Raw genomic sequence first — 27,820 nt, 5'->3', positions numbered from 1 at the left:
GCTTCCACAATATAGAGGGCAATGGCACCCGCGTACGTCACAGCTGTAGCGGTATCGTTTGCCCTAGAGGCGCTATCAGACATTATAGCAGACGATGTTTTTGGTGGACTATATCTGGCACCAAAGTCTGCTGGGAATTTTTTTTGTAATAACGGACTAACGGTGGCTACTGAGGTTCGTCTTATCCGATCGCGACATAAATATACACAATATAATTACTTTATTCAAGCAGCTGTAACCGTTGGTATTAAGATAAAAGATAAGACTACATTTTGTGACTTCAACCTACTAAATAGTCAAATTAAGTCCAAACTAGCTGAGAAACCCAGGTAAGCCAATGCTTAATTAACAATCTGTGCCCACTGGAATGATTGGGTTTGGGTTTTCAAAAGATAAAAGCAAGGTTTTAAAAGATGCCGAAACACAATGTTATATATGTGTTTTGGGGCCAAAATATTCCGTATTTCTTTTGAATTAATTGACTGCTACAAGAGGTTGGAAACGAAATCACTGTCTCTTACTTTTTGGGTTTTAAAAGATCGTGAGTGATTTCTTTTCCCAACCTCTTGTAGCTATCATTTAATTCAAGAAGAAATTTAGAAAAAATGGCACTGAAACACATTTTAGTTTTTTAATAGTGTACATACGTTACTCGCTGGGTTTTTCATTATGAATTTTAGTCCCAAAAAAGATTAAAAAGCCGTTGAAATCTATTTTTTAACTCTAATACTCGCTAAGCCTAGGCTAATTATAAGCAGACGATACGCATTTTTAAAGAGAGGCTCCAGACGCGATTTCCCAGATCTCCTTTCGAGACTTTGCAGCCACGCTATTGGTTGGAAAATAAAGCTCAAATTTCCTACGAGTGGTGGCACTGGCATAATGATTTTGGTTAATAACCGTGACGTTCGCGGATTCCATTGCCCTCTACATTATGGAAGCTGGCGTCCGAGACTCCTTTGTCATCTGCTCCTGTTGTTATCTATCTCTATAAATATGTTATCATACAATTTTTGTTAAGCCTTGGAACCTTGCACGCTTTATTGCGCTAGCGTCATTTATAAAACGCCCATGACCGGAGAAAAGCAATGACGACAGAGCTCACCGGTAAACATTTCCAAAATCCGCTGTCTTTTTTGGTGAGCTCTGCTGAACGCAGACCAGACCAGTGAAAGGTCTGATCGTAATCGGATAATAGCTTCGTGTTTTCATGCTTTTTATGGTACGCATTTACTTTCAGTGTGTGTAGCCAAAAATAAGCTTTGGTGTTATGTAACGTTAACAGTCATGTTGACAAACTAAGAAAATCGTTGAGGTGAAACGAGAGGATAGTGTTTATATGGCAACGCTGTTGTGAATATGGCTTTGAACATAGAGGGCATACAGTTGAGGAGTAGAAAATTGGGCCTTTACAAGCACGTAAAGGTAATATCCCTCCTAAGTTTTATCTCTTCATTTCCCGTTTCTCCCCCATCGGATGATTTTAATGTGTACAAGTATAACATTATTGGATGTAAAATGTCGTCTGATTTACAGTATATTTGCTATCTTACTATACTGCTTCAATATTTCATAAATTTTAACTTAAGAAACATTTCCATATCTGGGTAAATAAGTTTGTAAGTTGTCGTCTTGACTCGGAGAGGTAACATTTTGGTTTTCCCAACTTGTATAAATTACATCTCTTCCAGTTAATTTCATAAAACATATCGTGTCAGAAGTGGGATTCGAACCCAGGCCCTCATACGAGGACCAGAATACACAGATTCACGTTGTGAACGAAGGAAACTGAGCCCCTTGAGTCTGGCGCCCTAGACCGCTCGGCCACCCCGACTAGGATTCATTCTATTGGGACGTTTTATAAATTACATCTCTTCCAGTTAATTTCATAAAACATATCGTGTCAGAAGTGGGATTCGAACCCACGCCCTCATACGAGGAGCAGAATACACAGATTCACGTTAAGAACGAAGGAAACTGAGCCCCTTGAGTCTGGCGCCTTAGACCGCTCGGCCACCCTGACTTGGATTCATTCAATTGGGACGTTTTATAAATTACATCTCTTCCAGTTAATTTCATAAAACATATCGTGTCAGAAGTGGGATTCGAACCCACGCTCTCATACGAGGACCAGAATACACAGATTCACGTTGCGAACGATGGAAACTGAGTCCCTTGAGTCTGGCGCCCTAGACCGCTCGGCCACCCCGACTAGGATTCATTCTATTGGGACGTTTTATAAATTACATCTCTTCCAGTTATTTTCATAAAACATATCGTGTCAGAAGTGGGATTCGCACCCAGGCTCTCAAACGAGGACCAGAATACACAGATTCACGTTATGAACGAAGGAAACTGAGCCCCTTGAGTCTGGCGCCTTAGACCACTCGAACACCCCGACTTGGATTCATTCAATTGGGACGTTTCATAAATTACATCTCTTCCAGTTAATTTCATAAAACATATCGTGTCAGAAGTGGGATTCGAACCCAGGCCCTCATACGAGGACCAGAATACACAGATTCACGTTGTGAACGAAGGAAACTGAGCCATTTGAGTCTGGCGCCTTAGACCGCTCGGCCACCCTGACTTGGATTCATTCAATTGGGACGTTTTATAAATTACATCTATTCTAGTTAATTTCATAAAACATATCGAGTCAGAAGTGGGATTCGAACCCATGCCCTCATACGAGGACCAGAATACACAGATTCACGTTGCGAACGAAGGAAACTGAGCCCCTTGAGTCTGGCGCCTTAGACCGCACGGCCACCCTGACTTGGATTCATTCAATTGGGACGTTTTATAAATTACATCTCTTCCAGTTAATTTCATAAAACATAACGTGTCAGAAGTGGGATTCGAACCCAGGCCCTCATACGAGGACCAGAATACACAGATTCACGTTGTGAACGAAGGAAACTGAGCCCCTTGAGTCTGGCGCCTTAGACCGCTCGGCCACCCTGACTTGGATTCATTCAATTGGGACGTTTTATAAATTACATCTCTTCCAGTTAATTTCATAAAACATATCGTGTCAGAAGCGGGATTCGAACCCAGGCCCTCATACGAGGACCAGAATACACAGATTCACGTTGTGAACGAAGGAAACTGAGCCCCTTGAGTCTGGCGCCTTAGACCGCTCGGCCACCCCGACTTGGCTTCATTCAATTGGGACGTTTTATAAATTACATCTGTTCCAGTTAATTTCATAAAACATATCGTGTCAGAAGTGGGATTCGAACCCAGGCCCTCATACGAGGACCAGAATACACAGATTCACGTTGTGAACGAAGGAAACTGAGCCCCTTGAGTCTGGCGCCTTATACCGCTCGGCTACCCCGACTTGGCTTCATTCTATTGGGACGTTTTATAAATTACATCTCTTCCAGTTAATTTCATAAAACATATCGTGTCAGAAGTGGGATTCGCACCCAGGCTCTCAAACGAGGACCAGAATACACAGATTCACGTTGTGAACGAAGGAAACTTAGCCCCTTGAGTCTGGCGCCTTAGACCGCTCGGCCACCCTGACTTGGATTCATTCAATTGGGACGTTTTATAAATTACATCTATTCTAGTTAATTTCATAAAACATATCGTGTAAGAAGTGGGATTCGAACCCACGCTCTCATACGAGGACCAGAATACACAGATTCACGTTGCGAACGAAGGAAACTGAGCCCCTTGAGTCTGGCGCCTTAGACCGCTCGGCCACCCCGACTTGGATTCATTCAATTGGGACGTTTTACAAATTACATTTCTTCCAGTTAATTTCATAAAACATAACATGTCAGAAGTGGGATTCGAACCCAGGCCCTCATACGAGGACTAGAATACACAGATTCACGTTGTGAACGAAGGAAACTGAGCCATTTGAGTCTGGCGCCTTAGACCGCTCGACCACCCTGACTTGGATTCAATCAATTGGGACGTTTTATAAATTACATCTATTCTAGTTAATTTCATAAAACATATCGTGTCAGAAGTGGGACTCGAACCCACGCTCTCATACGAGGACCAGAATACACAGATTCACCTTGCGAACGATGGAAACTGAGTCCCTTGAGTCTGGCGCCTTAGACCGCTCGGCCACCCCGACTAGGATTCATTCTTTTGGAAAGTTTTATAAATTACATCTCTTCCAGTTAATTTCATAAAACATATCGTGTCAGAAGTGGGATTCGCACCCAGGCTCTCATACGAGGACCAGAATACACAGATTCACGTTGTGAACGAAGGAAACTTAGCCCCATTTGAGTCTGGCGCCTTAGACCGCTCGGCCACCCTAACTTGGATTCAATCAATTGGGATGTTTTATAAATTACATCTCTTCCAGTTAATTTAATAAAACATATCGTGTCAGAAGTGGGATTCGGACCCAGGCCCTCATTCGAGGGCCAGAATACACAGATTCACGTTGTGAACGAAGGAAACTGAGCCCCTTGAGTCTGGCGCCCTAGACCACTCGGCCACCCTAACTTGGATTCATTCAATTGTGATGTTTTATAAATTACATCTCTTCCAGTTAATTTCATAAAACATATCGTGTCAGAAGTGGGAATCGAACCCACGCCCTCATACGAGGACCAGAATACACATATTCACGTTGTGAACGAAGGAAACTGAGCCCCTTGAGTCTGGCGCCTTAGACCGCTCGGCCATCCTGACATGGATTCTTTCAATAGGGACGTTTTATAAATTACATCTATTCTAGTTAATTTCATAAAACATTTCGTGTCAGAAGTGGGATTCGAACCCACGCCCTCATACGAGGACCAGAATACACAGATTCACATTGCGAACGAAGGAAACTGAGCCCCTTGAGTCTGGCGCCTTAGACCGCTCGGCCACCCCGACTTGGATTCATTCAATTGGGACGTTTTATAAATTACATCTCTTCCAGTTAATTTCATAAAACATATCGTGTCACAAGTGGGATTCGAACCCAGGCCCTCATACGAGGAGCAGAATACACAGATTCACGTTGCGAAGGAAGGAAACTGAGCCCCTTAGACCGCTCGGCAATCCTGACTTGGATTCATTCAATTGGGATGTTTTATAAATTACATCTCTTCCAGTTATTTTCATAAAACATATCGTATCAGAAGTGGGATTCGAACCCACGCCCTCATACGAGGAGCAGAATACACAGATTCACGTCGTGAACGAAAGAAACTAAGCCCCTTGAGTCTTACGCCTTAGACCGCTCGGCCATCCTGACTTGGATTTATTCAATTGGAACGTTTTATAAATTACATCTCTTCCAGTTAATTTCTTAAAACATATCGAGTCAGAAGTTGGATTCGAACCCACGCCCTCATACGAGGACCAGCATACACAGATTCACGTTGCGAACGATGGAAACTGAGTCCCTTGAGTCTCGCGCCCTAGACCGTTCGGCCACCCAGACCTGGATTCATTTAATTGGGATGTTTTATAAATTACATCTCTTCCAGTTAATTTCATAAAACATATCGTGTCAGAAGTGGGATTCGAACCCAGGCCCTCATACGAGGACCAGAATACACAGATTCACGTTGTGAACGAAGGAAACTGAGCCCCTTGAGTCTGGCGCCTTAGACCACTCGGCCACCCCGACTTGGATTCATTCAATTGGGACGTTTCATAAATTACATCTCTTCCAGTTAATTTCATAAAACATATCGTGTCAGAAGTGGGATTCGGACCCAGGCCCTCATATGAGGACCAGAATGCACAGATTCACGTTGTGAACGAAGGAAACTGAGCCCCTTGAGTCTGGCGCCTTAGACCACTCGGCCACCCCGACTTGGATTCATTCAATTGGGACGTTTCATAAATTACATCTCTTCCAGTTAATTTCATAAAACATATCGTGTCAGAAGTGGGATTCAGACCCAGGCCCTCATACGAGGACCAGAATGCACAGATTCACGTTGTGAACGAAGGAAACTGAGCCCCTTGAGTCTGGCGCCTTAAACCGCTCCGCCATCCTGGCGTGGTCACTTCTAATTTGGACGTTTTTTAAATTACATCTCTTCCAGTTAATTTCATAAAACATATCTTGTCAGAAGTGGGATTCGAACCCACGCCCTCATATGAGGAGCAGAATACACTGATTCACGTTGAGAATGAAAGAAACTAGGTCCCTTGAGTCTGGCGCCTTAGACCGCTCCGCCATCCTGACGTGGTCACTTCCAATTTGGACCTTTTATAAATTACATCTCTTCCAGTTAATTTCATAAAACATATCGTGTCAGAAGTGGGATTCGCACCCAGGCTCTCATACGAGGACCAGAATAGACAGATTCACGTTGTGAACGAAGGAAACTTAGGCCCATTTGAGTCGGCCTCTTAGACCGCTCGGCCACCCTAACTTGGATTCAATCAATTGGGATGTTTTATAAATTACATCTCTTCCAGTTAATTTCATAAAACATATCGTGTCAGAAGTGGGATTCGAACCCACGCCCTCATACGAGGAGCAGAATACACAGATTCACGTTAAGAACGAAGGAAACTGAGCCCCTTGAGTCTGGCGCCCTAGACCGCTCGGCCACCCAGACCTGGATTCATTTAATTGGGATGTTTTATAAAATACATCTCTTCCAGTTAATTTCATAAAACATATCGTGTCAGAAGTGGGATTCGGACCCAGGCCCTCATACGAGGACCAGAATGCACAGATTCACGTTGTGAACGAAGAAAACTGAGCCCCTTGAGTCTGGCGCCTTAGACAACTCCGCCATCCTGGCGTGGTCACTTCTAATTTGGACGTTTTATAAATTACATCTCTTCCAGTTAATTTCATAAAACATATCTTGTCAGAAGTGGGATTCGAACCCACGCCCTCATATGAGGAGCAGAATACAAAGATTCACATTGTGAACGAAGGAAACTGAGCCCCCTGAGTCTGGCGCCTTAGACCGCTCGGCCACCCTGACTTGGATTCATTCAATTGGGACGTTTTTTAAATTACATCTCTTCCAGTTAATTTCATAAAACATATCGTGTCAGAAGTGGGATTCGAACCCAGGCCCTCATACGAGGACCAGAATGCACAGATTCACGTTGTGAACGAAGGAAACTGAGCCATTTGAGTCTGGCGCCTTAGACCGCTCGGCCACCCTGACTTGGATTCAATCAATTGGGACGTTTTATAAATTACATCTATTCTAGTTAATTTCATAAAACATATCGTGTCAGAAGTGGGATTCGAACCAGAGCTCTCATACGAGGACCAGAATACACAGATTCACGTTGCGAACGATGGAAACTGAGTCCCTTGAGTCTGGCGCTTTAGACCGCTCGGCCACCCCGACTAGGATTCATTCTTTTGGAAAGTTTTATAAATTACATCTCTTCCAGTTAATTTCATAAAACATATCGTGTCAGAAGTGGGATTCGCACCCAGGCTCTCATACGAGGACCAGAATACACAGATTCACGTTGTGAACGAAGGAAACTTAGCCCCATTTGAGTCTGGCGCCTTAGACCGCTCGGCCACCCTAACTTGGATTCAATCAATTGGGATGTTTTATAAATTACATCTCTTCCAGTTAATTTAATAAAACATATCGTGTCAGAAGTGGGATTCGAACCCACGCCCTCATACGAGGAGCAGAATACAGAGATTCACGTTAAGAACGAAGGAAACTGAGCCCCTTGAGTCTGGCGCCTTAGACCGCTCGGCCACCCCGACTTGGATTCATTCAATTGGGACGTTTTATAAATTACATCTCTTCCAGTTAATTTCATAAAACATATCGTGTCAGAAGTGGGATTCGGACCCAGGCCCTCATTCGAGGGCCAGAATACACAGATTCACGTTGTGAACGAAGGAAACTGAGCCCCTTGAGTCTGGCGCCCTAGACCACTCGGCCACCCTAACTTGGATTCATTCAACTGGGATGTTTTATAAATTACATCTCTTCCAGTTAATTTCATAAAACATATCGTGTCAGAAGTGGGAATCGAACCCACGCCCTCATACGAGGACCAGAATACACATATTCACGTTGTGAACGAAGGAAACTGAGCCCCTTGAGTCTGGCGCCTTAGACCGCTCGGCCATCCTGACATGGATTCTTTCAATAGGGACGTTTTATAAATTACATCTATTCTAGTTAATTTCATAAAACATTTCGTGTCAGAAGTGGGATTCGAACCCACGCCCTCATACGAGGACCAGAATACACAGATTCACATTGCGAACGAAGGAAACTGAGCCCCTTGAGTCTGGCGCCTTAGACCGCTCGGCCACCCCGACTTGGATTCATTCAATTGGGACGTTTTATAAATTACATCTCTTCCAGTTAATTTCATAAAACATATCGTGTCACAAGTGGGATTCGAACCCAGGCCCTCATACGAGGAGCAGAATACACAGATTCACGTTGCAAAGGAAGGAAACTGAGCCCCTTAGACCGCTCGGCAATCCTGACTTGGATTCATTCAATTGGGATGTTTTATAAATTACATCTCTTCCAGTTATTTTCATAAAACATATCGTATCAGAAGTGGGATTCGAACCCACGCCCTCATACGAGGAGCAGAATACACAGATTCACGTCGTGAACGAAAGAAACTAAGCCCCTTGAGTCTTACGCCTTAGACCGCTCGGCCATCCTGACTTGGATTTATTCAATTGGAACGTTTTATAAATTACATCTCTTCCAGTTAATTTCTTAAAACATATCGTGTCAGAAGTTGGATTCGAACCCACGCCCTCATACGAGGACCACATACACAGATTCACGTTGCGAACGATGGAAACTGAGTCCCTTGAGTCTCGCGCCCTAGACCGCTCGGCCACCCAGACCTGGATTCATTTAATTGGGATGTTTTATAAATTACATCTCTTCCAGTTAATTTCATAAAACATATCGTGTCAGAAGTGGGATTCGAACCCAGGCCCTCATACGAGGACCAGAATACACAGATTCACATTGCGAACGAAGGAATCTGAGCCCCTTGAGTCTGGCGCCTTAGACCGCTCGGCCACCCCGACTTAGATTCATTCAACTGGGACGTTTTATAAATTACATCTCTTCCAGTTAATTTCATAAAACATATCGTGTCAGAAGTGGGATTCGAACCCAGGCCCTCATACGAGGACCAGAATACACAGATTCACGTTGTGAACGAATGAAACTGAGCCCCTTGAGTTGGCGACTTAGACCGCTCGGCCACCCTGACTTGGATTCATAAAATTGGGACGTTTTATAAATTAAATCTCTTCCAGTTAATTTCATAAAACATATCGTGTCAGAAGTGGGATTCGAACCCACGCCCTCATACTAGGACCAGCATACACATATTCACGTTGTGAACGAAGGAAACTTAGCCCTTTGAGTCTGGCGCCTTAGACCGCTCGGCCACCCTAACTTGGATTCATTCAATTGGGATGTTTTCTAAATTACATCTCTTCCAGTTAATTTCATAAAACATATCGTGTCAGAAGTGGGATTCGAACCCACGCCCTCATACGAGGAGCAGAATACACAGATTCACGTTAAGAACGAAGGAAACTGAGCCCCTTGAGTCTGGCGCCGTAGACCGTTCGGCCACCCCGACTTGGATTCATTCAATTGGGACGTTTTATAAATTACATCTCTTCCAGTTAATTTCATAAAACATATCGTGTCAGAAGTGGGATTCGAACCCAGGCCCTCATACGAGGACCAGAATACACAGATTCACGTTGTGAACGAAGGAAACTGAGCCTCTTGAGTCTGGCGCCTTAGACCACTCGGCCACCCCGACTTGGATTCATTCAATTGGGACGTTTTATAAATTACATCTCTTCCAGTTAATTTCCTAAAACAAATCGTGTCAGAAGTGGGATTCGAACCCACGCCCTCAAACGAGGACCAGAATACACAGATTCACGTTGTGAACGAAGGAAACTGAGCCCCTTGTGTCTGGCGCCTTAGACCGCTCGGCCATCCTGACATGGATTCTTTCAATTGGGACGTTTTATAAATTACATTTATTCTAGTTAATTTCATAAAACATATCGTGCCAGAAGTGGGATTCGAACCCACGCCCTCATACGAAGACCAGAATACACAGATTCACATTGCGAACGAAAGAAACTAAGCCCCTTGAGTCTTACGCCTTAGACCGCTCGGCCATCCTGACTTGGATTTATTCAATTGGAACGTTTTATAAATTACATCTCTTCCAGTTAATTTCTTAAAACATATCGTGTCAGAAGTTGGATTCGAACCCACGCCCTCATACGAGGACCACATACACAGATTCACGTTGCGAACGATGGAAACTGAGTCCCTTGAGTCTCGCGCCCTAGACCGCTCGGCCACCCAGACCTGGATTCATTTAATTGGGATGTTTTATAAATTACATCTCTTCCAGTTAATTTCATAAAACATATCGTGTCAGAAGTGGGATTCGAACCCAGGCCCTCATACGAGGACCAGAATACACAGATTCACATTGCGAACGAAGGAATCTGAGCCCCTTGAGTCTGGCGCCTTAGACCGCTCGGCCACCCCGACTTAGATTCATTCAACTGGGACGTTTTATAAATTACATCTCTTCCAGTTAATTTCATAAAACATATCGTGTCAGAAGTGGGATTCGAACCCAGGCCCTCATACGAGGACCAGAATACACAGATTCACGTTGTGAACGAATGAAACTGAGCCCCTTGAGTTGGCGACTTAGACCGCTCGGCCACCCTGACTTGGATTCATAAAATTGGGACGTTTTATAAATTAAATCTCTTCCAGTTAATTTCATAAAACATATCGTGTCAGAAGTGGGATTCGAACCCACGCCCTCATACTAGGACCAGCATACACATATTCACGTTGTGAACGAAGGAAACTTAGCCCTTTGAGTCTGGCGCCTTAGACCGCTCGGCCACCCTAACTTGGATTCATTCAATTGGGATGTTTTCTAAATTACATCTCTTCCAGTTAATTTCATAAAACATATCGTGTCAGAAGTGGGATTCGAACCCACGCCCTCATACGAGGAGCAGAATACACAGATTCACGTTAAGAACGAAGGAAACTGAGCCCCTTGAGTCTGGCGCCGTAGACCGTTCGGCCACCCCGACTTGGATTCATTCAATTGGGACGTTTTATAAATTACATCTCTTCCAGTTAATTTCATAAAACATATCGTGTCAGAAGTGGGATTCGAACCCAGGCCCTCATACGAGGACCAGAATACACAGATTCACGTTGTGAACGAAGGAAACTGAGCCTCTTGAGTCTGGCGCCTTAGACCACTCGGCCACCCCGACTTGGATTCATTCATTTGGGACGTTTTATAAATTACATCTCTTCCAGTTAATTTCCTAAAACAAATCGTGTCAGAAGTGGGATTCGAACCCACGCCCTCAAACGAGGACCAGAATACACAGATTCACGTTGTGAACGAAGGAAACTGAGCCCCTTGTGTCTGGCGCCTTAGACCGCTCGGCCATCCTGACATGGATTCTTTCAATTGGGACGTTTTATAAATTACATTTATTCTAGTTAATTTCATAAAACATATCGTGCCAGAAGTGGGATTCGAACCCACGCCCTCATACGAAGACCAGAATACACAGATTCACATTGCGAACGAAGGAATCTGAGCCCCTTGAGTCTGGCGCCTTAGACCACTCGGCCACCCTGACTTGGATTCATTCAATTGGGACGTTTTATAAATTACATCTCTTCCAGTTAATTTCATAAAACATATCGTGTCAGAAGTGGGATTCGAACCCACGCCCTCATACGAGGAGCAGAATACACAGATTCACGTTAAGAACGAAGGAAACTGAGCCCCTTGAGTCTGGCGCCTTAGACCATTCGGCCACCCCGACTTGGATTCATTCAATTGGGACGTTTCATAAATTACATCTCTTCCAGTTAATTTCATAAAACATATCGTGTCAGAAGTGGGATTCGGACCCAGGCCCTCATACGAGGACCAGAATGCACAGATTCACGTTGTGAACGAAGAAAACTGAGCCCCTTGAGTCTGGCGCCTTAGACATGTCCGCCATCCTGGCGTGGTCACTTCTAATTTGGACGTTTTATAAATTACATCTCTTCCAGTTAATTTCATAAAACATATCTTGTCAGAAGTGGGATTCGAACCCACGCCCTCATATGAGGAGCAGAATACACAGATTCACATTGTGAAGAAGGAAACTGAGCCCCCTGAGTCTGGCGCCTTAGACCGCTCGGCCACCCTGACTTGGATTCATTCAATTGGGACGTTTTATAAATTACATCTCTTCCAGTTAATTTCATAAAACATATCGTGTCAGAAGTGGGATTCGAACCCAGGCCCTCATACGAGGACCAGAATGCACAGATTCACGTTGTGAACGAAGGAAACTGAGCCATTTGAGTCTGGCGCCTTAGACCGCTCGGCCACCCTGACTTGGATTCAATCAATTGGGACGTTTTATAAATTACATCTATTCTAGTTAATTTCATAAAACATAGCGTGTCAGAAGGGGGATTCGAACCAGAGCTCTCATACGAGGACCAGAATACACAGATTCACGTTGCGAACGATGGAAACTGAGTCCCTTGAGTCTGGCGCCTTAGACCGCTCGGCCACCCCGACTAGGATTCATTCTTTTGGAAAGTTTTATAAATTACATCTCTTCCAGTTAATTTCATAAAACATATCGTGTCAGAAGTGGGATTCGCACCCAGGCTCTCATACGAGGACCAGAATACACAGATTCACGTTGTGAACGAAGGAAACTTAGCCCCATTTGAGTCTGGCGCCTTAGACCGCTCGGCCACCCTAACTTGGATTCAATCAATTGGGATGTTTTATAAATTACATCTCTTCCAGTTAATTTAATAAAACATATCGTGTCAGAAGTGGGATTCGAACCCACGCCCTCATACGAGGAGCAGAATACAGAGATTCACATTGCGAACGAAGGAATCTGAGCCCCTTGAGTCTGGCGCCTTAGACCACTCGGCCACCCTGACTTGGATTCATTCAATTGGGACGTTTTATAAATTACATCTCTTCCAGTTAATTTCATAAAACATATCGTGTCAGAAGTGGGATTCGAACCCAGGCCCTCATACGAGGAGCAGAATACACAGATTCACGTTGCAAAGGAAGGAAACTGAGCCCCTTAGACCGCTCGGCAATCCTGACTTGGATTCATTCAATTGGGATGTTTTATAAATTACATCTCTTCCAGTTATTTTCATAAAACATATCGTATCAGAAGTGGGATTCGAACCCACGCCCTCATACGAGGAGCAGAATACACAGATTCACGTCGTGAACGAAAGAAACTAAGCCCCTTGAGTCTTACGCCTTAGACCGCTCGGCCATCCTGACTTGGATTTATTCAATTGGAACGTTTTATAAATTACATCTCTTCCAGTTAATTTCTTAAAACATATCGTGTCAGAAGTTGGATTCGAACCCACGCCCTCATACGAGGACCACATACACAGATTCACGTTGCGAACGATGGAAACTGAGTCCCTTGAGTCTCGCGCCCTAGACCGCTCGGCCACCCAGACCTGGATTCATTTAATTGGGATGTTTTATAAATTACATCTCTTCCAGTTAATTTCATAAAACATATCGTGTCAGAAGTGGGATTCGAACCCAGGCCCTCATACGAGGACCAGAATACACAGATTCACATTGCGAACGAAGGAATCTGAGCCCCTTGAGTCTGGCGCCTTAGACCGCTCGGCCACCCCGACTTAGATTCATTCAACTGGGACGTTTTATAAATTACATCTCTTCCAGTTAATTTCATAAAACATATCGTGTCAGAAGTGGGATTCGAACCCAGGCCCTCATACGAGGACCAGAATACACAGATTCACGTTGTGAACGAATGAAACTGAGCCCCTTGAGTTGGCGACTTAGACCGCTCGGCCACCCTAACTTGGATTCATAAAATTGGGACGTTTTATAAATTAAATCTCTTCCAGTTAATTTCATAAAACATATCGTGTCAGAAGTGGGATTCGAACCCACGCCCTCATACTAGGACCAGCATACACATATTCACGTTGTGAACGAAGGAAACTTAGCCCTTTGAGTCTGGCGCCTTAGACCGCTCGGCCACCCTAACTTGGATTCATTCAATTGGGATGTTTTCTAAATTACATCTCTTCCAGTTAATTTCATAAAACATATCGTGTCAGAAGTGGGATTCGAACCCACGCCCTCATACGAGGAGCAGAATACACAGATTCACGTTAAGAACGAAGGAAACTGAGCCCCTTGAGTCTGGCGCCGTAGACCGTTCGGCCACCCCGACTTGGATTCATTCAATTGGGACGTTTTATAAATTACATCTCTTCCAGTTAATTTCATAAAACATATCGTGTCAGAAGTGGGATTCGAACCCAGGCCCTCATACGAGGACCAGAATACACAGATTCACGTTGTGAACGAAGGAAACTGAGCCTCTTGAGTCTGGCGCCTTAGACCACTCGGCCACCCCGACTTGGATTCATTCAATTGGGACGTTTTATAAATTACATCTCTTCCAGTTAATTTCCTAAAACAAATCGTGTCAGAAGTGGGATTCGAACCCACGCCCTCAAACGAGGACCAGAATACACAGATTCACGTTGTGAACGAAGGAAACTGAGCCCCTTGTGTCTGGCGCCTTAGACCGCTCGGCCATCCTGACATGGATTCTTTCAATTGGGACGTTTTATAAATTACATTTATTCTAGTTAATTTCATAAAACATATCGTGCCAGAAGTGGGATTCGAACCCACGCCCTCATACGAAGACCAGAATACACAGATTCACATTGCGAACGAAGGAATCTGAGCCCCTTGAGTCTGGCGCCTTAGACCACTCGGCCACCCTGACTTGGATTCATTCAATTGGGACGTTTTATAAATTACATCTCTTCCAGTTAATTTCATAAAACATATCGTGTCAGAAGTGGGATTCGAACCCACGCCCTCATACGAGGAGCAGAATACACAGATTCACGTTAAGAACGAAGGAAACTGAGCCCCTTGAGTCTGGCGCCTTAGACCATTCGGCCACCCCGACTTGGATTCATTCAATTGGGACGTTTCATAAATTACATCTCTTCCAGTTAATTTCATAAAACATATCGTGTCAGAAGTGGGATTCGGACCCAGGCCCTCATACGAGGACCAGAATGCACAGATTCACGTTGTGAACGAAGAAAACTGAGCCCCTTGAGTCTGGCGCCTTAGACATGTCCGCCATCCTGGCGTGGTCACTTCTAATTTGGACGTTTTATAAATTACATCTCTTCCAGTTAATTTCATAAAACATATCTTGTCAGAAGTGGGATTCGAACCCACGCCCTCATATGAGGAGCAGAATACACAGATTCACATTGTGAAGAAGGAAACTGAGCCCCCTGAGTCTGGCGCCTTAGACCGCACGGCCACCCTGACTTGGATTCATTCAATTGGGACGTTTTACAAATTACATTTCTTCCAGTTAATTTCATAAAACATATCGTGTCAGAAGTGGGATTCGAACCCAGGCCCTCATACGAGGACCAGAATGCACAGATTCACGTTGTGAACGAAGGAAACTGAGCCATTTGAGTCTGGCGCCTTAGACCGCTCGGCCACCCTGACTTGGATTCAATCAATTGGGACGTTTTATAAATTACATCTATTCTAGTTAATTTCATAAAACATAGCGTGTCAGAAGGGGGATTCGAACCAGAGCTCTCATACGAGGACCAGAATACACAGATTCACGTTGCGAACGATGGAAACTGAGTCCCTTGAGTCTGGCGCCTTAGACCGCTCGGCCACCCCGACTAGGATTCATTCTTTTGGAAAGTTTTATAAATTACATCTCTTCCAGTTAATTTCATAAAACATATCGTGTCAGAAGTGGGATTCGCACCCAGGCTCTCATACGAGGACCAGAATACACAGATTCACGTTGTGAACGAAGGAAACTTAGCCCCATTTGAGTCTGGCGCCTTAGACCGCTCGGCCACCCTAACTTGGATTCAATCAATTGGGATGTTTTATAAATTACATCTCTTCCAGTTAATTTCATAAAACATATCGTGTCAGAAGTGGGATTCGAACCCACGCCCTCATACGAGGAGCAGAATACACAGATTCACGTTAAGAACGAAGGAAACTGAGCCCCTTGAGTCTGGCGCCTTAGACCATTCGGCCACCCCGACTTGGATTCATTCAATTGGGACGTTTCATAAATTACATCTCTTCCAGTTAATTTCATAAAACATATCGTGTCAGAAGTGGGATTCGGACCCAGGCCCTCATACGAGGACCAGAATACACAGATTCACGTTGTGAACGAAGGAAACTGAGCCCCTTGAGTCTGGCGCCTTAGACATGTCCGCCATCCTGGCGTGGTCACTTCTAATTTGGACGTTTTATAAATTACATCTCTTCCAGTTAATTTCATAAAACATATCGTGTCAGAAGTGGGATTCGGACCCAGGCCCTCATACGAGGACCAGAATGCACAGATTCACGTTGTGAACGAAGGAAACTGAGCCCCTTGAGTCTGGCGCCTTAAACCGCTCCGCCATCCTGGCGTGGTCACTTCTAATTTGGACGTTTTTTAAATTACATCTCTTTCAGTTAATTTCATAAAACATATCTTGTCAGAAGTGGGATTCGAACCCACGCCCTCATAAGAGGAGCAGAATACACTGATTCACGTTGAGAATGAAAGAAACTAGGTTCCTTGAGTCTGGCGCCTTAGACCGCTCCGCCATCCTGACGTGGTCACTTCTTATTTGGACCTTTTATAAATTACATCTCTTCCAGTTAATTTCATAAAACATATCGTGTCAGAAGTGGGATTCGAACCCAGGCCCTCATACGAGGACCAGAATACACAGATTCACATTGTGAACGAAGGAAACTGAGCCCCTTGAGTCTGGCGCCTTAGACCGCTCGGCCACCCTGACTTGGATTCATTCAATTGGGACGTTTTATAAATTACATCTCTTCCAGTTAATTTCATAAAACATATCGTGTCAGAAGTGGGATTCGAACCCAGGCCCTCATACGAGGACCAGAATACACAGATTCACGTTGCGAACGAAGGAAACTGAGCCCCTTGAGTCTGGCGCCCTAGACCGCACGGCCACCCTGACTTGGATTCATTCAATTGGGACGTTTTACAAATTACATTTCTTCCAGTTAATTTCATAAAACATAACGTGTCAGAAGTGGGATTCGAACCCAGGCCCTCATACGAGGACCAGAATACACAGATTCACGTTGTGAACGAAGGAAACAGAGCCCCTTGAGTCTGGCGCCTTAGACCGCTCGGCCACCCTGACTTGGATTCATTCAATTGGGACGTTTTATAAATTACATCTCTTCCAGTTAATTTCATAAAACATATCGTGTCAGAAGTGGGATTCGAACCCAGGCCCTCATACGAGGACCAGAATAAACAGATTCACGTTGTAAACGAAGGAAACTGAGCCCCTTGAGCCTGGCGCCTTAGACCGCTCGGCCACCCCGACTTGGCTTCATTCAATTGGGACGTTTTATAAATTACATCTGTTCCAGTTAATTTCATAAAACATATCGTGTCAGAAGTGGGATTCGAACCCAGGCCCTCATACGAGGACCAGAATACACAGATTCACGTTGTGAACGAAGGAAACTGAGCCCCTTGAGTCTGGCGCCTTATACCGCTCGGCCACCCTGACTTGGATTCATTCAATTGGGTCGTTTTATAAATTACATCTCTTCCAGTTAATTTCATAAAACATACCATGTCAGAAGTGGGATTCGAACCCAGACCCTCATACGAGGACCAGAATGCACAGATTCACGTTGTGAACGAAGGAAACTGAGCCATTTGAGTCTGGCGCCTTAGACCGCTCGGCCACCCTGACTTGGATTCATTCAATTGGGACGTTTTATAAATTACATCTATTCTAGTTAATTTCATAAAACATATCGTGTCAGAAGTGGGATTCGAACCCACGCTCTCATACGAGGACCAGAATACACAGATTCACGTTGCGAACGATGGAAACTGAGTCCCTTGAGTCTGGCGCCCTAGACCGCTCGGCCACCCCGACTAGGATTCATTCTATTGGGACGTTTTATAAATTACATCTCTTCCAGTTAATTTCATAAAACATATCGTGTCAGAAGTGGGATTCGCACCCAGGCTCTCAAACGAGGACCAGAATACACAGATTCACGTTGTGAACGAAGGAAACTTAGCCCCTTGAGTCTTGCGCCTTAGACCGCTCGGCCACCCTAACTTGGATTCAATCAATTGGGATGTTTTATAAATTACATCTCTTCCAGTTAATTTCATAAAACATATCGTGTCAGAAGTGGGATTCGAACCCACGCCCTCATACGAGGAGCAGAATACACAGATTCACGTTAAGAACGAAGGAAACTGAGCCCCTTGAGTCTGGCGCCTTAGACCGCTCGGCCACCCTGACTTGGATTCATTCAATTGGGACGTTTTATAAATTACATCTCTTCCAGTTAATTTCATAAAACATATCGTGTCAGAAGTGGGATTCGAACCCAGGCCCTCATACGAGGACCAGAATACACAGATTCACGTTGTGAACGAAGGAAACTGAGCCATTTGAGTCTGGCGCCTTAGACCGCTCGGCCACTTTGACTTGGATTCATTCAATTGGGACGTTTTATAGATTACATCTATTCTAGTTAATTTCATAAAACATATCGTGTCAGAAGTGGGATTCGAACCCATGCCCTCATACGAGGACCAGAATACACAGATTCACGTTGCGAACGAAGGAAACTGAGCCCCTTGAGTCTGGCACCTTAGACCGCACGGCCACCCTGACTTGGATTCATTCAATTGGGACGTTTTATAAATTACATCTCTTCCAGTTAATTTCATAAAACATATCGTGTCAGAAGTGGGATTCGAACCCACGCTCTCATACGAGGACCAGAATACACAGATTCACGTTGCGAACGATGTAAACTGAGTCCCTTGAGTCTGGCGCCTTAGACTGCTCGGCCACCCCGACTAGGATTCATTCTATTGGGACGTTTTATAAATTACATCTCTTCCAGTTAATTTCATAAAACATATCGTGTCAGAAGTGGGATTCGAACCCATGCCCTCATACAAGGACCAGAATACACAGATTCACGTTGCGAACGAAGGAAACTGAGCCCCTTGAGTCTGGCGCCTTAGACCGCACGGCCACCCTGACTTGGATTCATTCAATTGGGACGTTTTATAAATTACATCTATTCTAGTTAATTTCATAAAACATATCGTGTCAGAAGTGGGATTCGAACCCACGCTCTCATACGAGGACCAGAATACACAGATTCACGTTGCGAACGATGGAAACTGAGTCCATTGAGTCTGGCGCCTTAGACCGCTCGCCCCCCCCCGACTAGGATTCATTCTATTGGGACGTTTTATAAATTACATCTCTTCCAGTTAATTTCATAAAACATATCGTGTCAGAAGTGAGATTCGCACCCAGGCTCTCAAACGAGGACCAGAATACACAGATTCACGTTGTGAACGAAGGAAACTTAGCCCCTTGAGTCTGGCGCCTTAGACCGCTCGGCCACCCTAACTTGGATTCAATCAATTGGGATGTTTTTACCTCTCCGAGTGACGTATGTCACGGAGAGGTTCTGTAACGATCGTGTGTGTCTGTCTGTCTGTGTGTGTGTGTCTGTTGTTACACCCAAGTGACCGCGTTCGCAGTTTCCAAATCGGAGCAAACGTGTTCGCCATTTCCGAACTGCTTTCACAGTCACGGAAATGACTACTCTATTTGAGTTCTCACACCACCATCTTATGGCCTTCGTCCATCCCACATGGACACCAGTCTGTACAAACTGGCTTCTAACACCACCATCTTATGGCCTTCGTCCATCCCACATGGACACCAGTCTGTACAAACTGGCTTCTAACACCACCATCTTCTGGTCTTTGTTTTTGTCCATCCCACATGGACACCAGTCTGTACTTGCTGGTTTCTAACACCACCATCTTCTGGTCATTGTCCATCCCACATGGACACCCGTCTGTACACACTGGCTTCTAACACCACCATCTTCTGGTCTTTGTTTTTGTCCATACCACATGGACACCAGTCTGTACACCTGGCTTCTACACCACCATCTTCTGGTCTTTGTTTTTGTCCATCCCACATGGACACCAGTCTGCACACCTGGCTTCTACTCCGTCGTCATCGTTTGGTTTAAGACATTCGCGGCGATCAGCAAGGGTTACGAGAAACGTCTAGCCTCCCTAGGGTGGGTTGTCCACGATAGGTTTTCGCAATTGCGGTTGTTCTTGCTTTTGACTGAAGTTCGACACCCTTATATACTACCTATTTGTGTAAGGCGAAGAACCGGCGTATGCTTCATTTCAAACGCCAATATTAGTCAAGTCTCTCAAGAATGTTTAATTGTTCTTTTTTAAAACGATGTAACGTTCAATAAGGCGAATAACTAACGAAGAAATTATTAAATATTAATTATATTCATTTTAATATTTAAGATAATCTTGTTTCTCAATTCAAAATTAATACGGAAAGAGTTAAAAAGCAGTCTATGTTTTTGTCTGTGTGTGTCCGTCCGTTGTTACAGTAGTGCGCTGCGTTAGAAGTTCGTTTTGCTTTGATGTGTAAAGGAATCCTACAGAAGCATAATTTTCCCTTTATCCTTAATATAAAGTGAATATGTGGAAATATTTTTCGTAATTATGATGCATTTAGTACTTTTGTAGCTTTAAAGCTCTATTTCATTTTGATATCCCAAGAATATTTTTTTATATTATTATTTGAAATGGATGTTTATATATTACTTAAGCTATACTACATCTGTTTATAGCATAATCCTTTCGTTATTGATATCAAGAAGAACGCTACCTGATATCAAGAAGAACGCTACCTGATATCAAGAAGAACGCTACCTGATATCAAGAAGAACGCTACCTGATATCAAGAAGAACGCTACCTGATATCAAGAAGAACGCTACCTGATATCAAGAAGAACGCTACCTGATATCAAGAAGAACGCTACCTGATATCAAGAAGAACGCTACCTGATATCAAGAAGAACGCTACCTGATATCAAGAAGAACGCTACCTGATATCAAGAAGAACGCTACCTGATATCAAGAAGAACGCTACCATTTCGATTATTTGAACTTTGATTTGTCAATAGGCCTAGTAAACCAAAAAGTAAACGCTTGGGTTTTGTTTTCGTTTCTGTAATGCAGAGACGTTAACGGTTCAGAGTGAGCCGAAAGTTAAATACACTTTTAAATAATTAGGCTTAGATTATATAATCATGGTGGAAATCTGGGCCGCGTTCAGCAGAGCCCAGCGCTGTTAGCAGTGTCCTACATAACGGGATTTTGTTTTTGAATTGTGGCGTCACGGTGCTTAGCGCTGAGCTAGCGCGGTCTTCAAAGAAAATAGTCGGCTCTTTGGATAACGTGAGGTAAAACGCATAGTTCTCAGCTTGGCGAAAAAACCATGGAGGAATTAATACAAATAGCTCTATGGGACTATAGCTGTTTAATTGGCGTGAAACCGGTTGATCACGCGAGAATTTTAAGAGATATGATAGTTTCTAATTTTAATTATAAAAGTTGTTATCAGGAGCAGATGACAAAGGAGTCTCGGACGCTAGCTTCCACAATATAGAGGGCAATGGCACCCGCGTACGTCACAGCTGTAGCGGTATCGTTTGCCCTAGAGGCGCTATCAGACATTATAGCAGACGATGTTTTTGGTGGACTATATCTGGCACCAAAGTCTGCTGGGAATTTTTTTTGTAATAACGGACTAACGGTGGCTACTGAGGTTCGTCTTATCCGATCGCGACATAAATATACACAATATAATTACTTTATTCAAGCAGCTGTAACCGTTGGTATTAAGATAAAAGATAAGACTACATTTTGTGACTTCAACCTACTAAATAGTCAAATTAAGTCCAAACTAGCTGAGAAACCCAGGTAAGCCAATGCTTAATTAACAATCTGTGCCCACTGGAATGATTGGGTTTGGGTTTTCAAAAGATAAAAGCAAGGTTTTAAAAGATGCCGAAACACAATGTTATATATGTGTTTTGGGGCCAAAATATTCCGTATTTCTTTTGAATTAATTGACTGCTACAAGAGGTTGGAAACGAAATCACTGTCTCTTACTTTTTGGGTTTTAAAAGATCGTGAGTGATTTCTTTTCCCAACCTCTTGTAGCTATCATTTAATTCAAGAAGAAATTTAGAAAAAATGGCACTGAAACACATTTTAGTTTTTTAATAGTGTACATACGTTACTCGCTGGGTTTTTCATTATGAATTTTAGTCCCAAAAAAGATTAAAAAGCCGTTGAAATCTATTTTTTAACTCTAATACTCGCTAAGCCTAGGCTAATTATAAGCAGACGATACGCATTTTTAAAGAGAGGCTCCAGACGCGATTTCCCAGATCTCCTTTCGAGACTTTGCAGCCACGCTATTGGTTGGAAAATAAAGCTCAAATTTCCTACGAGTGGTGGCACTGGCATAATGATTTTGGTTAATAACCGTGACGTTCGCGGATTCCATTGCCCTCTACATTATGGAAGCTGGCGTCCGAGACTCCTTTGTCATCTGCTCCTGTTGTTATCTATCTCTATAAATATGTTATCATACAATTTTTGTTAAGCCTTGGAACCTTGCACGCTTTATTGCGCTAGCGTCATTTATAAAACGCCCATGACCGGAGAAAAGCAATGACGACAGAGCTCACCGGTAAACATTTCCAAAATCCGCTGTCTTTTTTGGTGAGCTCTGCTGAACGCAGACCAGACCAGTGAAAGGTCTGATCGTAATCGGATAATAGCTTCGTGTTTTCATGCTTTTTATGGTACGCATTTACTTTCAGTGTGTGTAGCCAAAAATAAGCTTTGGTGTTATGTAACGTTAACAGTCATGTTGACAAACTAAGAAAATCGTTGAGGTGAAACGAGAGGATAGTGTTTATATGGCAACGCTGTTGTGAATATGGCTTTGAACATAGAGGGCATACAGTTGAGGAGTAGAAAATTGGGCCTTTACAAGCACGTAAAGGTAATATCCCTCCTAAGTTTTATCTCTTCATTTCCCGTTTCTCCCCCATCGGATGATTTTAATGTGTACAAGTATAACATTATTGGATGTAAAATGTCGTCTGATTTACAGTATATTTGCTATCTTAGTATACTGCTTCAATATTTCATAAATTTTAACTTAAGAAACATTTCCATATCTGGGTAAATAAGTTTGTAAGTTGTCGTCTTGACTCGGAGAGGTAACATTTTGGTTTTCCCAACTTGTATAAATTACATCTCTTCCAGTTAATTTCATAAAACATATCGTGTCAGAAGTGGGATTCGAACCCAGGCCCTCATACGAGGACCAGAATACACAGATTCACGTTGTGAACGAAGGAAACTGAGCCCCTTGAGTCTGGCGCCCTAGACCGCTCGGCCACCCCGACTAGGATTCATTCTATTGGGACGTTTTATAAATTACATCTCTTCCAGTTAATTTCATAAAACATATCGTGTCAGAAGTGGGATTCGAACCCACGCCCTCATACGAGGAGCAGAATACACAGATTCACGTTAAGAACGAAGGAAACTGAGCCCCTTGAGTCTGGCGCCTTAGACCGCTCGGCCACCCTGACTTGGATTCATTCAATTGGGACGTTTTATAAATTACATCTCTTCCAGTTAATTTCATAAAACATATCGTGTCAGAAGTGGGATTCGAACCCAGGCCCTCATACGAGGACCAGAATACACAGATTCACGTTGTGAACGAAGGAAACTGAGCCATTTGAGTCTGGCGCCTTAGACCGCTCGGCCACCCTGACTTGGATTCATTCAATTGGGACGTTTTATGAATTACATCTATTCTAGTTAATTTCATAAAACATATCGTGTCAGAAGTGGGATTCGAACCCATGCCCTCATACGAGGTGCAGAATACACAGATTCACGTTGCGAACGAAGGAAGCTGAGCCCCTTGAGTCTGGCGCCTTAGACCGCACGGCCACCCTGACTTGGATTCATTCAATTGGGACGTTTTATAAATTACATCTCTTCCAGTTAATTTCATAAAACATAACGTGTCAGAAGTGGGATTCGAACCCAGGCCCTCATACGAGGACCAGAATACACAGATTCACGTTGTGAACGAAGGAAACTGAGCCCCTTGAGTCTGGCGCCTTAGACCGCTCGGCCACCCTGACTTGGATTCATTCAATTGGGACGTTTTATAAATTACATCTCTTCCAGTTAATTTCATAAAACATATCGTGTCAGAAGCGGGATTCGAACCCAGGCCCTCATACGAGGACCAGAATACACAGATTCACGTTGTGAACGGAGGAAACTGAGCCCCTTGAGTCTGGCGCCTTAGACCGCTCGGCCACCCCGACTTGGCTTCATTCAATTGGGACGTTTTATAAATTACATCTGTTCCAGTTAATTTCATAAAACATATCGTGTCAGAAGTGGGATTCGAACCCAGGCCCTCATACGAGGACCAGAATACACAGATTCACGTTGTGAACGAAGGAAACTGAGCCCCTTGAGTCTGGCGCCTTATACCGCTCGGCAACCCCGACTTGGCTTCATTCTATTGGGACGTTTTATAAATTACATCTCTTCCAGTTAATTTCATAAAACATATCGTGTCAGAAGTGGGATTCGCACCCAGGCTCTCAAACGAGGACCAGAATACACAGATTCACGTTGTGAACGAAGGAAACTTAGCCCCTTGAGTCTGGCGCCTTAGACCGCTCGGCCACCCTGACTTGGATTCATTCAATTGGGACGTTTTATAAATAACATCTATTCTAGTTAATTTCATAAAACATATCGTGTCAGAAGTGGGATTCGAACCCACGCTCTCATACGAGGACCAGAATACACAGATTCACGTTGCGAACGATGGAAACTGAGTCCCTTGAGTCTGGCGCCCTAGACCGCTCGGCCACCCCGACTAGGATTCATTCTATTGGGACGTTTTATAAATTACATCTCTTCCAGTTATTTTCATAAAACATATCGTGTCAGAAGTGGGATTCGCACCCAGGCTCTCAAACGAGGACCAGAATACACAGATTCACGTTATGAACGAAGGAAACTGAGCCCCTTGAGTCTGGCGCCTTAGACCACTCGAACACCCCGACTTGGATTCATTCAATTGGGACGTTTCATAAATTACATCTCTTCCAGTTAATTTCATAAAACATATCGTGTCAGAAGTGGGATTCGAACCCAGGCCCTCATACGAGGACCAGAATACACAGATTCACGTTGTGAACGAAGGAAACTGAGCCATTTGAGTCTGGCGCCTTAGACCGCTCGGCCACCCTGACTTGGATTCATTCAATTGGGACGTTTTATAAATTACATCTATTCTAGTTAATTTCATAAAACATATCGTGTCAGAAGTGGGATTCGAACCCATGCCCTCATACGAGGACCAGAATACACAGATTCACGTTGTGAACGAAGGAAACTGAGCCCCTTGAGTCTGGCGCCTTAGACCGCACGGCCACCCTGACTTGGATTCATTCAATTGGGACGTTTTATAAATTACATCTCTTCCAGTTAATTTCATAAAACATAACGTGTCAGAAGTGGGATTCGAACCCAGGCCCTCATACGAGGACCAGAATACACAGATTCACGTTGTGAACGAAGGAAACTGAGCCCCTTGAGTCTGGCGCCTTAGACCGCTCGGCCACCCTGACTTGGATTCATTCAATTGGGACGTTTTATAAATTACATCTCTTCCAGTTAATTTCATAAAACATATCGTGTCAGAAGCGGGATTCGAACCCAGGCCCTCATACGAGGACCAGAATACACAGATTCACGTTGTGAACGAAGGAAACTGAGCCCCTTGAGTCTGGCGCCTTAGACCGCTCGGCCACCCCGACTTCGCTTCATTCAATTGGGACGTTTTATAAATTACATCTGTTCCAGTTAATTTCATAAAACATATCGTGTCAGAAGTGGGATTCGAACCCAGGCCCTCATACGAGGACCAGAATACACAGATTCACGTTGTGAACGAAGGAAACTGAGCCCCTTGAGTCTGGCGCCTTATACCGCTCGGCTACCCCGACTTGGCTTCATTCTATTGGGACGTTTTATAAATTACATCTCTTCCAGTTAATTTCATAAAACATATCGTGTCAGAAGTGGGATTCGCACCCAGGCTCTCAAACGAGGACCAGAATACACAGATTCACGTTGTGAACGAAGGAAACTTAGCCCCTTGAGTCTGGCGCCTTAGACCGCTCGGCCACCCTGACTTGGATTCATTCAATTGGGACGTTTTATAAATTACATCTATTCTAGTTAATTTCATAAAACATATCGTGTCAGAAGTGGGATTCGAACCCACGCTCTCATACGAGGACCAGAATACACAGATTCACGTTGCGAACGATGGAAACTGAGTCCCTTGAGTCTGGCGCCCTAGACCGCTCGGCCACCCCGACTAGGATTCATTCTATTGGGACGTTTTATAAATTACATCTCTTCCAGTTAATTTCATAAAACATATCGTGTCAGAAGTGGGATTCGCACCCAGGCTCTCAAACGAGGACCAGAATACACAGATTCACGTTATGAACGAAGGAAACTGAGCCCCTTGAGTCTGGCGCCTTAGACCACTCGGCCACCCCGACTTGGATTCATTCAATTGGGACGTTTCATAAATTACATCTCTTCCAGTTAATTTCATAAAACATATCGTGTCAGAAGTGGGATTCGGACCCAGGCCCTCATACGAGGACCAGAATGCACAGATTCACGTTGTGAACGAAGGAAACTGAGCCCCTTGAGTCTGGCGCCTTAAACCGCTCCGCCATCCTGGCGTGGTCACTTCTAATTTGGACCTTTTATAAATTACATCTCTTCCAGTTAATTTCATAAAACATATCGTGTCAGAAGTGGGATTCGAACCCAGGCCCTCATACGAGGACCAGAATACACAGATTCACATTGTGAACGAAGGAAACTGAGCCCCTTGAGTCTGGCGCCTTAGACCGCTCGGCCACCCTGACTTGGATTCATTCAATTGGGACGTTTTATAAATTACATCTCTTCCAGTTAATTTCATAAAACATATCGTGTCAGAAGTGGGATTCGAACCCAGGCCCTCTAACGAGGACCAGAATACACAGATTCACGTTGCGAACGAAGGAAACTGAGCCCCTTGAGTCTGGCGCCTTAGACCGCACGGCCACCCTGACTTGGATTCATTCAATTGGGACGTTTTACAAATTACATTTCTTCCAGTTAATTTCATAAAACATAACATGTCAGAAGTGGGATTCGAACCCAGGCCCTCATACGAGGACTAGAATACACAGATTCACGTTGTGAACGAAGGAAACTGAGCCATTTGAGTCTGGCGCCTTAGACCGCTCGACCACCCTGACTTGGATTCAATCAATTGGGACGTTTTATAAATTACATCTATTCTAGTTAATTTCATAAAACATATCGTGTCAGAAGTGGGATTCGAACCCACGCTCTCATACGAGGACCAGAATACACAGATTCACCTTGCGAACGATGGAAACTGAGTCCCTTGAGTCTGGCGCCTTAGACCGCTCGGCCACCCCGACTAGGATTCATTCTTTTGGAAAGTTTTATAAATTACATCTCTTCCAGTTAATTTCATAAAACATATCGTGTCAGAAGTGGGATTCGCACCCAGGCTCTCATACGAGGACCAGAATACACAGATTCACGTTGTGAACGAAGGAAACTTAGCCCCATTTGAGTCTGGCGCCTTAGACCGCTCGGCCACCCTAACTTGGA

The 27,820-nt window shown here is 44.0% G+C and overlaps 8 non-coding genes across 8 annotated transcripts; all 8 read right to left on the bottom strand.

Moving 5' to 3' along the window:
• Nucleotides 1-4,549: 4,549 nt before the first annotated feature.
• On the bottom strand, nucleotides 4,550-4,671 carry TRNAL-CAA (transfer RNA leucine (anticodon CAA)). The gene is made up of 2 exons: nucleotides 4,634-4,671; nucleotides 4,550-4,595 (listed from the first exon to the last, which is right to left on the bottom strand). It is a non-coding gene; the product is annotated as a tRNA-Leu (tRNA).
• A 67-nt stretch (nucleotides 4,672-4,738) lies between these two features.
• TRNAL-CAA (transfer RNA leucine (anticodon CAA)) lies at nucleotides 4,739-4,860 on the bottom strand. The gene is made up of 2 exons: nucleotides 4,823-4,860; nucleotides 4,739-4,784 (listed from the first exon to the last, which is right to left on the bottom strand). It is a non-coding gene; the product is annotated as a tRNA-Leu (tRNA).
• Nucleotides 4,861-6,804: 1,944 nt separating this feature from the next.
• TRNAL-CAG (transfer RNA leucine (anticodon CAG)) lies at nucleotides 6,805-6,926 on the bottom strand. The gene is made up of 2 exons: nucleotides 6,889-6,926; nucleotides 6,805-6,850 (listed from the first exon to the last, which is right to left on the bottom strand). It is a non-coding gene; the product is annotated as a tRNA-Leu (tRNA).
• Nucleotides 6,927-7,940: 1,014 nt separating this feature from the next.
• Nucleotides 7,941-8,062, bottom strand: TRNAL-CAA (transfer RNA leucine (anticodon CAA)). Its single transcript has 2 exons — nucleotides 8,025-8,062; nucleotides 7,941-7,986 (listed from the first exon to the last, which is right to left on the bottom strand). It is a non-coding gene; the product is annotated as a tRNA-Leu (tRNA).
• Nucleotides 8,063-8,129: 67 nt separating this feature from the next.
• TRNAL-CAA (transfer RNA leucine (anticodon CAA)) lies at nucleotides 8,130-8,251 on the bottom strand. Its single transcript has 2 exons — nucleotides 8,214-8,251; nucleotides 8,130-8,175 (listed from the first exon to the last, which is right to left on the bottom strand). It is a non-coding gene; the product is annotated as a tRNA-Leu (tRNA).
• Nucleotides 8,252-11,513: 3,262 nt separating this feature from the next.
• On the bottom strand, nucleotides 11,514-11,635 carry TRNAL-CAA (transfer RNA leucine (anticodon CAA)). Its single transcript has 2 exons — nucleotides 11,598-11,635; nucleotides 11,514-11,559 (listed from the first exon to the last, which is right to left on the bottom strand). It is a non-coding gene; the product is annotated as a tRNA-Leu (tRNA).
• Nucleotides 11,636-12,080: 445 nt separating this feature from the next.
• Nucleotides 12,081-12,201, bottom strand: TRNAL-CAG (transfer RNA leucine (anticodon CAG)). The gene is made up of 2 exons: nucleotides 12,164-12,201; nucleotides 12,081-12,126 (listed from the first exon to the last, which is right to left on the bottom strand). It is a non-coding gene; the product is annotated as a tRNA-Leu (tRNA).
• A 2,510-nt stretch (nucleotides 12,202-14,711) lies between these two features.
• TRNAL-CAA (transfer RNA leucine (anticodon CAA)) lies at nucleotides 14,712-14,833 on the bottom strand. The gene is made up of 2 exons: nucleotides 14,796-14,833; nucleotides 14,712-14,757 (listed from the first exon to the last, which is right to left on the bottom strand). It is a non-coding gene; the product is annotated as a tRNA-Leu (tRNA).
• Between the last annotated feature and the right edge of the window lie 12,987 nt (nucleotides 14,834-27,820).

This window comes from Phalangium opilio, unplaced genomic scaffold (assembly GCF_054372755.1).
Source record: "Phalangium opilio isolate 3A_F unplaced genomic scaffold, DU_Popi_V2 ptg000061l_1, whole genome shotgun sequence".
Taxonomy (NCBI): domain Eukaryota; kingdom Metazoa; phylum Arthropoda; class Arachnida; order Opiliones; family Phalangiidae; genus Phalangium; species Phalangium opilio.
Note: the sequence above shows the minus strand (reverse complement) of the source record. Positions and strands in the feature narration are given on the sequence as shown.